Below are 10686 nucleotides of genomic sequence, written 5' to 3' on the forward strand. Positions count from 1 at the left end.
GGTTTGCCATTCCCTTCTCCAGTGGACCACATTCTGTTAGATCTCTCCACCATGACCCGCCCATCTTGGGTTGCCCCACGGGCATGGCTTAGTTTCATTGAGTTAGACAAGGCTGTGGTCCTAGTGTGATTAGATTGACTAGTTTTCTGTGAGTATGGTTTCAGTGTGTTTGCCCTAGGATGCCCTCTTGCAACACCTACCGTCTTACTTGGTTTTCTCTTACCTTGGGCATGGGGTAATTGTACTGACTGTTAAAAAGTTATGTGTAAATTCAAGAAGAAAGGCATTAGGAGTTTCTTAGCAGAGAGTAAATCAGTTTCCTGGAGATTTTATGAGATGTGGCTTACAGAAATTTCTGGCTCCTTCTGTTGTTAATTGAAAAGTCTGTAACACTCTTGTTGTTCTTCAGTTTGAATTTCCTGAATGTGAACCTAGCCATATTAAATATGAGCCTGACGGCTGTTGTCTTATCACTATCATGGTATTTATCAAACATGGAAATAGCTTCTTTTATATTGGCCTGGATGACAAGCCTATGCATTCATTACATGGGAACAAGGTAACACACACACTTTCATATCAGCCAAATTTTTGTTTGTAATGACATTCAGCTCATAATGGCACATGTAAAGATATTTGGTACCCAGATTACTCTCCAAGGTAGCAGGTCATTGCTATTGCATCTAATCCGTACTGTCTTGGTTTCTGCCTTTGGGATTCAGGCTCTGACTTGGGAATTCGGATCTTTGCTTTTCCGTGCTGACAATAAGAAGGCCATTGCCATCCAAAATTCAGACCGTTACATATAGTCACTCATTTTTTTCAGGAAATTTCATTCAAGCTGGGTTCTCATGGCTGACCCCCACTCATCCTCCTGTCCAGGACCTGCAAACCTGCAGGTTCCTGTTACCACAACCAAAGCATGCCCAGGCAATTGGCAATGTCTTAAACAGGTCATCTAGCTCACAAAATTTCAGTATTTCCTTTGTTCCAATACAAACATTTTAAAGTCTACAGATTTCTCTTAAAATTCCACTTTACTCAAAAATTGATGGACTTTCAAGCGAGGTTTCAATACAGCTCTCACAATTATTAGTAAGTACAGTAGCCGAAAAAATCAGCATAGGGATAAAAGATTTGAGCAACAAAAGAAAAATATTAATCTAATTTACATAGAATCTACCTTCAGAACCCCGACAGTAAAACTGTACATCTCACAGGTTTTGATGTGTAATATTTTTATTGTTCTTTGGACTTAAGTTTTTTTTTTTATTTTTCAGCATATTTTCTCTTTTGACTAATAAATTCCCCAGAAGTAGGTTTGTAAACCAAGTATATGGAAATTTAAGCACTTACTTTTTTGTTATTAACTTTAGGTTAGTGATGCTATGGTCAGAGAATGTGAACAGAGTTTATAAGCTACCTGTTCATTGAAAAGTATTGGGACTTTATGTCTTAGAACATAGCCATTTATATATTTGATTCTTATATGCTTGAGGAGCTCATGTACTTCTTAATTTTTAGATGTAGAATTTTATACAGACCCAAATAACTTTTCTCAGGTTCACTGAGCTTTGCTTGACAAAATTATAATATATTTAAAGTGTAAGACATGATGATTTGATGTACATACATATTGTGAAAGTCTTCCCACAACTGAGTTGATTAACACATACATCACCTCACATTTTGATCTTTTTATGTAAGAGAGCTAAGTTCTACTATCTTAGCAAATTTCAATTATGCAATACAGTATTCTCAACTCAAGTCACCATACACTGCCTTAGATCCTTAGACTTTATTTATCTTATAATTCAAAGGTTGTATCCTTTTACCAACTTCTCATTCCTCCATCCCGTAGTTACTGGTAACCACCATTTTATACTCTGTTGTTAATAACTTTTGCTATGAACTTGACTTAAAAAAAAAAATATTCCACGTATGAGTGACACCATTCAGTATTTGTCTTGTTTTTGTCTGGCTGATTTAGCATAATGCTCTCTGTGCTTACCTGCTAAGTCGCTTCAGTCGTGTCCGACTCTGTGCAACCCCATAGATGGCGGCCCACCAGGTTTCCTCCTCCCTGGGATTCTCCAGCCAAGAACATTGGAGTGGGTTGCCATTTCCTTCTCCAATGCATGAAAGGGAAAAGTGAAAGTGAAGTCTCTCAGTCGCGTCCGACTCTTCGCGACCCCATGGTCTGCAGCCTACCAGGCTCCTCCATCCATGGGATTTTCTAGGCAAGAGTACTGGAGTGGGGTGCCATTGCCTTCTCCATGTGCTTACCTATGCTGTCACAAATGGAAGGATTTCCTTCTTTTTAAAGGCTGAATATGTTCCATTATATATATTTTAAGTTTGCCCTTGTTAAGTGGAGCATAAGGTGAGCTGATGTTCAACAACAGACCAGGAGAGAAATTGAAATAGAGGTTTACTACTCACAGGTCCTGGAGGTATCTGGCAAGTCTAGAGGGACCACGAAGAAGGCAATGGCAACGCACTCCAGTACTCTTGCCTGGAAAATCCCATGGGTGGAGGAGCCTGGTAGGCTGCAGTCCCTGGGGTTGCTAAGAGTCGGACACGACTGAGTGACTTCCCTTTCACTTTTCACTTTCATCAATTGGAGAAGGAAATGGCAACCCACTCGAGTGTTCTTGCCTGTAGAATCCCAGGGACCGGGGAGCCTGGTGGGTTGCCATCTATGGGGTCGCACAGAGTCGGACACGACTGAAGTGACTCAGCAGCAGCAGCCAGTATTCTTGCCTGGAGAATCCCAGGGACAGAGGAGCCTAGTGGGCTGCCGTCTATGGGGTCGCACAGAGTTGGACAGGACTGAAGTGACTTAGCAGCAGCATCAGCAGCAGAGGGACCACATCAGGAGGTCAAGGAAGAGTGCAGACAGAGAGACAGATGTGGGGTACATGCCTTTATTAGGGTCTTTGGGTGGCATGCTTTGGGGTTCCCAGGTTAAGGCTGACTGGTCAATTAGAACCAAGAGAGTGGGTGTGGGGAGCGAGCTCCGCCTCTGGCAAAGGTCATGAGGAAGGAGGCTTGACATACGCAAAGGCGGGATCAAGCCTCAGGAGTCTCCCTGGAAATTCTCGAGCAATCTACCCCCAAAACCAGAGTCTGCCTACTTTCTGCTTTGTGCTTTCACCTACACCTCTGACTTTACGGGGGGCTGTCCCCCACTACCTCTCTGAAAAAAGAGTTAGCTTACAGCTCCAGTTAATAATTTCTGGGTGTGACAGTGTTTAACCTACAAACTCCTTTGGAAATCCTCTAGCCTGCCTGAATAGGTTTTTCCGGCCACATGTGATTGTTCAGAGCCTCCCAACTGTGAGAGGCAGGAGATGTTCTAAACTGTGTAAACACAGATTCTTTTGAATAGTTAAAAGATTGATTAGAAATTGTATTGGTGAAGGGATTTTCACTTGTTGGGCCAATGTTTGCTGCTAAGTTTCCATATCCCTTACCTGCTGTGTCCCTGGCAGTGTATTGATTAATATAATTGGTGTAAGTAGTAGCTTTAATGTTTGTAACCTGGGACCCTTGAGTTAATTCTTTTTCTTGTTATAGCTCACCACACCTTTGCGCTGTAGGAATGCAACTTTATCTAATGCTTTTGGAGGGTGGCTCCTGACCAATCACCTTTAGAGAAAAATAAGTTTTCTGAAGAAAAGGTCTTAAAATGTTAACAGGCCTCCGGGCCAGAAGATGATGCAAATCACCTAACTTTTGCATATGCTAAGTTTGCAGGAAGAAAGCCTGGCTTGCTGCCTGACTCTACCCCTTCCCCATTATCCTCTATGCATAACTTAAGGTATAAAAACTACTTTGGAAAATAAAGTGCGGACCTTGTTCACCAAAACTTGGTCTCACCATGTCGTTCTTTCTCTTACCTTCTGGCTGAATTATTCAGCCTCTTTTCTCCACTGAATTTCCTCACTGAGCTATCCTTATTTCAGCCTCTTTTCTCCACTGAATTTCTTCACTGAGCTATCCTCATTCTATTACTCTTTATATCCTTAATTAACGTTTAATTAAGCAGTTGTTTCCTGATCCTCGCCGACGCCGTCCCCGCTTCGAATACCCTGGATCAGCCGGGGCTGGTCCCCGGCAAGTGGGAGTCTGAAAAGCCCCTCTAGGGTCATATTAAGGGGAAAACTAGAGGAAGGTTTTTCCAGCAGTCATGTACGGATGTGAAAGCTGGATGATAAAAAAGGCTGAATGCTGAAGAATTGATACTTTCTAACTGTGATGTTGGAGAAGACTCTTGAGAGTCCCTTGGATTGCAAGGAGATCAAACCAGTCAATCTTAAAGGAAATCAACCTTGAATATTCATTGGAAGGACTGATGCTGAAGTTGAATCTCAAATATTTTGGTCACCTGATGCAAAGAGCTGACTCACTGGAAAAGACCCTGATGCTGGGAAAGATTGAAGGCACTAGGAGAAGCGGGTGACAGAGGATGAGACGGTTGAATGGCGTCACCGACTCAATGGACATGAGTTTGAGCAAACTCCAGGAGATAGTGAAGGACAGGGAAGCCTGGTGTGCTGTAGTCCACCGGGTGGCAAAGAGTCAGACATGACTGAGTGACTGAACAACAACAAAGAGGAAGGCACTGGGAAGCAAGCAAACAGAACTGCTGATCCCAGGCATTGCTGGAGAAGTCATATCAGGAATTTACATGTGACTCTATGGGCTGCAAATCAGGACATGTGCTTTCATGGGTTTAAGGTTACTGCAGGCCCTGTGGTCAAACAAAATTTAGATTTTCATTTTCTTGATGATAAGTCAGGTTGAGGAACTTTTAAAATACCTGTTTTCTTTGGAAAAATGTATATTCAGGTCCTTTGCCTATTTTTAATTGATTGTTATTTTTGCTTATGAGTTGTATGAGTTCTTTGTATATTTTGGATAATAACTTCTTGTTAAATATATCCTTTGCAAATGTTTTCTCCCATTTCATAGGCTGTATGTTCATTTAGTTGATGGTTTCATTTGCTACTTAGCAGCTTTTTAGTTGATGTAGTCCAAGTTGTTTATTTTTGCTTTTGTTGCCTTTGCTTTTGGCACCATTGGTATTGTTCAGTGACTAAGTTGTGTCCAACTCTTTGCAACCCCGTGAGCTGCAGCATACCAGGTTTCCCTGTCCTTCACTATCTCTCAGAGTTTTCTCAGATCATGGCCATTGAGTTGGTGATGCTATCTCATCCTCTGCTGCCCTCTTCTCCTTTTGTTTTCAATCTTTCCCAGCATCAGAATCTTTTTTCAGTGAGTTAGCTCTTCACATTAGGTGGCCAAAGTATTGGAGCTTTAGCTTCAGCATCAGTCCTTCCAATGAATATACCAGATGAATTTCCTTTAGAATTGACTGGTTTGATCTCCCTGCTGTCCAAGGGACTCTCAAGAGTCTTCTCAAGCACCACAGTTCAAAGACATCAATTCTTCAGTGCTCAGCCTTCTTTAATGGTCCAACTCTCACATGTATACATGACTACTGGAAAAACCATAGCTTTGACAATATGGGCCTTTGTTGGCAAAGTGATGTCTCTGCTTTTTAATACACTGTCTAGATTTGCCATAGCATTCCTTTCAAGGAGCAAGAGTCTTTTAGTTTCATGGCTATAGTATACTGTCCTCATTGATTTGGAGCCCAAGAAAATAAAATCTGTCACTGCTTCCACTTTTCCCCCAATCTATCTGACATGAAGTGATGGCACCAGATGCCGTGATCTTAGTTTTTTGAATGTTGAGTTTTTAGCCTGTTTTTTCACTTTCTTCTTTCACCCTCATCAAGAGGCTCTTTATTTCCTCCTCACTTTCTGCCATTAGAGTGATATTATCCACATATCTGAAGTTATTGATATTTTTACCAGCAATATACTAAAAGAAATTATTGCCAATACCAATATTAAGGTGCTTATCCCTGTTTTATTCTGTGTTTTTAATAGTTTTAGGTCTTACATCCAAATCTTTAATTGATTTTGAGTTGATTTTTATGTTCAGTGTAATATAGAAGCCTAGTTTCATTCTTTTGCATGTAGATATCCCAGCACCATTTATTGAAGAGACTATCCTTTCCCTATTGTATCTTCTTGGTGCCTTCATCAAAAATTAATTAACCATATATACATGAGATTACTACTGGGATTTCTATTCTATTCCACTGATCTATGTGTCTATTTTTAGGCCAATGCCACACTGTTTTGATTACTAAAACTTTGTAATGTAGTTTGAAGTCAGGAAGTGTGATGACTCCAGCTTTGTTCTTTCTCAAGTTTGCTTTGACTACTCAAAGTGTTTTATGGCTTTATATAAATTTTAGGATTGTTTGTTGTATTCCTATGAAAATTCCAATGAAATTTTGATAGGGATTTCACAGGATCTATTGATTATTTTGGGTAGCATGGATATTGTAACATTATTAATTCTTCCAATCTATGAATATGGATTATCATCCTATTTATTTTTGTCTTAAATTCCTTTTACCAATGTCTTATAATTTTTTTTCACAATTCCACAATTGAGATTTTTTAATGTAAATATTATAAAAGTGATTCATACAATAAAAATACATACTCATAATAGGTAACATAAGATGGAAAGTAAAAATCCTCCTTCCCACTCCTTTAATCTTCTAGCATCACAACTATAAATACAACAGTTTCTTTATTTAAAAAAATTTATTTTATTTTATTTTTTAACTTTACAATATTGATTGGTTTTGGCATATATCAACATGAATCTGCCACAGGTATACACATGTTCCCCATCCTGAACCCTCCTCCCTCCCCGACAACAGTTTCTTTAATATATTGGAATTTATATATTCTAACAAGTCACAAGGCTTTGTTCTGTGTTGGTTTGTTTTACATAGTGTTGAAATACATTTTAAAATATTAAGAATCATTACTGATAGAGTAGTAATGAAACAATTTTATAATAATTTATAGTTAATGTTGGGTTGCCGAAAGTCCTATTTTCTTCACATTTTATGTTTTCTCTTCCTCATTAAAATAATATTGCTCAAAACATATCTGACCCCTGTTGATCACCAAGATTTTATAGTCTTGTCTTGCAAGCGCAGTACATATATAATTAAGCAGTTGATACACATACAGAGGTTGAGCACAAATAAAGCCCACAATGTACTTCTGTGTAACGTATGTACTAACAGGTTGATTTTGTCATTGTTACATTTGACAGCAAGAAAAAATTAATTTGTTTCTGTTCATTGGTGTAATTAAACAAAGAGTGGGTTTTCTTTCAGCTTCAGAGAGTAAATATTCTGAATGCTTTTTATTTGCAGCATGTGATGGAATAAATTTTCAAGAACATGGTAATATTGTACCCTTAATTAGAAATTTGGCAAAACTCAAAGTTTTATCACCCGGTGTTAAACTACTAAGGAGGATCAAATAAGAAGCAATTACCCAAATATAAAAGGCTAAGCTGTTCCTTCTTTAGGATGCTACTTCTACATTTACCTGAACTATGTAAAGTGATATGAAGAGGCCAATAGATGTCAGCAGATTATATGTTACTTTTATCCAGTCTTTGATAAGTGATTTCTTTTTTTTAAGTTCATATGACCCTGTTTGAACACTATTTTTGACCCCAAAGATAATTACAAGATGCTCAAGGAGAACAAATGTAGAGAAAATGGTCAAAGTTGTTACCAGGGGAACTATCAAGAAAGCAAAGTCAATGAAGAATCAAGTTCTCCAAGTGTGTGAGGAAAAAGATAAGTGCTGTGAGAAAATGATCCCGAGCCCTCTGCACAGGATAAGGAGTGTAGGCAAGCCCAAGCCCTCAATGATTTCCAGCATGCTTGTTCCATTGTGATCACTGACAAAAGATTCCTTCATCTGCTTTTGAGAATTTTTCTTCTTCTCCAGGGTTTCAAAATACTTTGTCCACTAGAGAGCCCCCAATTCTGGATCCTCATGTCCCTGATGAGTCAGGGATGCCCTGCGCTGAATGTGTGCTCTGCCCCAGGAGAGGAGTTGTGGGTTCTGGCCACTTAGCCAGAGTGTCAGTTCATGGCTCAAGTGTCTCATGGATCTGAATATACTGATCTTTTACCTGCTTGGTTAATTTATTCCCAAGTGTTTTATTCTTTTTAATTTTATTGTAAATGGGATTGTTTTCTTAATTTATTTTCCTAAGAGTTCATTGTTAATATTTGGAAATGCAACTGATATTTTGTATATTGATTTTTGTACCTTTCAATTTTACTAAATTTGTTTATTAGTTCCAGTTTTTTGGTTGAGTTTTTAGGGTTTTCTATATATAAGATTGTCATCTGCAAATAGATACAGTTTTATTTCTTTTCTAACTTAGATGCCTTTAAGTTTTTCCTTATCTAAGTGCTCTGGCCAGAAAACTTCAGGTACTATGTTGACTTAAATTGGCAATAGTGTGTATCTTTGTCTTGTACCTAATCACAGAGGAAAAACTTTCAGGGTTTCAACATTGAACATGACTTTAGCTGTTGATTTGTAATACACTGCCTTTACTATGTTGAGGTATATTCCATCTGTATCTAATTTATTGAGAATTTTTTCCTTGTCATGAAAGGTTGTTGAATTTTGTCAAAGGCCTTTTCTGAATCTATAAAGATCATCATACAATTTTCAATTTTTATTTTGTTAATGTTGTGTATCACATTTATTGATTTGTGTATGTTGAACCATCTTTGCGTTCCAGAAGTAAATCCCACTTGATCATGGTGTAATATTCTTTTTTAAAAAATAATTTTATTTATTTATTTTTGGCTGTGTTGGGTCTTTGTTGCTGCTTGGGCTTTTCTCTAGTAGTGGCTAGTGGGGGTCACTCTTCGTTTTGGTGCCCCAGGCTTTTATTGCAATGACTTCTCTTCTCGTGGGGCATGGGCTCCACAAGGGTGAGGGCTTCAGTAGTTGCAGCACGTGAGCTCAGTGGTTGCAGCTCGCTGGTCTTAGAACACAGGCTCAGTAGTTGTGGTACATGGGCCTACATGTGGGATCTTCCGGGACCAGGGATCAAGCCCATGTCTCCTGCACTGGCAGGCAGATTCTTTACCATTGAGTCACCAGAGAAGCCCTGTGTAGTATTAACACACTATTGAATTTTGTTTGTTCTTATTTTGTTGAGGAATTTTGTATCCATGTTCATAAGAGATATTGGCCTGTGGTTTTCTTTTCTTGTAGTGTCCTTGTCTGCCTTTGGTGTCAGAGTAATGTTGGCTTCATAAAATGAGCTTGGAAGTGTTCCCTCTTCAATTCTTGAGAAGAGTTGGAGAAAATTAGCGTTAATTCTTTTATACATTTTTGGTAGAATTTATCAGAGGTTTTTTTTTTTTTTTTTTTTATTGGTGGAGGTTCTTGATTACTGATTCAGTTATTATTGGTCTGTTCAGATTTTCTATTTTTTATGATTCAGTCTTGGTAGGTTGGATGTTTCTAGAAATGTATTTGCTTCTTCCTAGTATCTTGGAGAAGGCAATGGCAACCCACTCCAGTACTCTTGCCTGAAAAATCCCATGGACAGAGGAGCCTGGTGAGGTGCCATCTATGGGGTCACACAGAGTTGGACACAACTGAAGTGACTTAGCAGCAGCAGCAGTAGCAATATCTAGTTTTCCATACTGCTATTGTATTGCTATTTTCCATTCAGCCCTGTTAATATTTGTTTTAAAAATTTTGGTGGTCTTTTGCTTATTTTTTCATTTTCTACACATTTTGTTTGTTTCCATTTGAAGGAGAGAAGTTAGACATATTTTAACTTTTGTGAGTCATAGACCCAGAGGATATATCCCATCTGGTTTATATTTTTATCATAGGCTCTCTTAGGCTCATGACAGAAAAATGGAATTTTTCATCCCACACTAAGTTTTAACAGAACTTCATTCTTTTCTTCTTTCTTTTCTTTTTACCTAGGAGGAGATAAGTATGGAAAGAACCAGATAAGTTATAGATAAAGAAACCATAATTTCCTTCACTATTTGGCTACAATTTAAATACAATAAACAATTTTCTGACTAGGATATGAGAGGATGTAGAAAATCTTTGTTCACATGGTAACACCAAAAAATTAGATATGATAAAACTTGTACTTATTTATGAAACTATTGAAGAGAGGTGGCTGTACGAAACCCCAGATGGACTGATTTTTAGAGAGAAGAGCTCTTTATACATAACTATCAAGAAATGGCAGTTTCTGGAGGCAGCATTGGAGAAGAAAGCCTGCCAAGAGACAGACGAAAGATTAACAATAGTGGGAACATGTTGGAGAGACTGCAGTCTTGAAGATTCTCAAGTGTTGTGATACTTTACTTGGACTAACAGTTCTCCCTGGCTTACCCTTCCTGTCTTGCTTGGTAAAGGACAGTGATTGTGGACCTAGTCTAGAGAATGCCCGAGACTAGAGGATATAGTAGGTGGCTAGAGAAAGGGCTCTCTACCATGGATTCAAAATGATGAAACTGGAATCTGACTTCCAGCAGGCCCCAGGACTCCAGAGCATGAGGGCTTCAGTAGTTGTGGCATGTGAGCTCAGTATTGGTGTATTGATAAGATCAAAGAGATTAGACTTGGACAGAAACAGCTCTGGCACTGGGAGGAAGGCTAACCAGAGATGAAGTCAATATTAAAAATTGCTTCTTTAGGCTAAAATTAACTTGCTACATAGTGATAT

General features: G+C 38.6%; 2 pseudogenes; both read right to left on the reverse strand.

Annotated features, from left to right (window-relative positions):
* Positions 1-343: 343 nt before the first annotated feature.
* Positions 344-870, reverse strand: LOC147376764 (deoxycytidylate deaminase pseudogene; annotated as a pseudogene).
* Positions 871-7017: 6147 nt separating this feature from the next.
* LOC147376765 (glucosaminyl-phosphatidylinositol-acyltransferase PIGW-like) lies at positions 7018-8739 on the reverse strand (annotated as a pseudogene).
* Between the last annotated feature and the right edge of the window lie 1947 nt (positions 8740-10686).

The sequence above is a fragment of the Bos grunniens genome, chromosome 3 (genome assembly GCF_055505025.1).
Source record: "Bos grunniens cultivar Pamir isolate PY7600 chromosome 3, Bosgru_T2T1.0, whole genome shotgun sequence".
In the NCBI taxonomy this organism is placed as follows: Eukaryota; Metazoa; Chordata; class Mammalia; order Artiodactyla; family Bovidae; genus Bos; species Bos grunniens.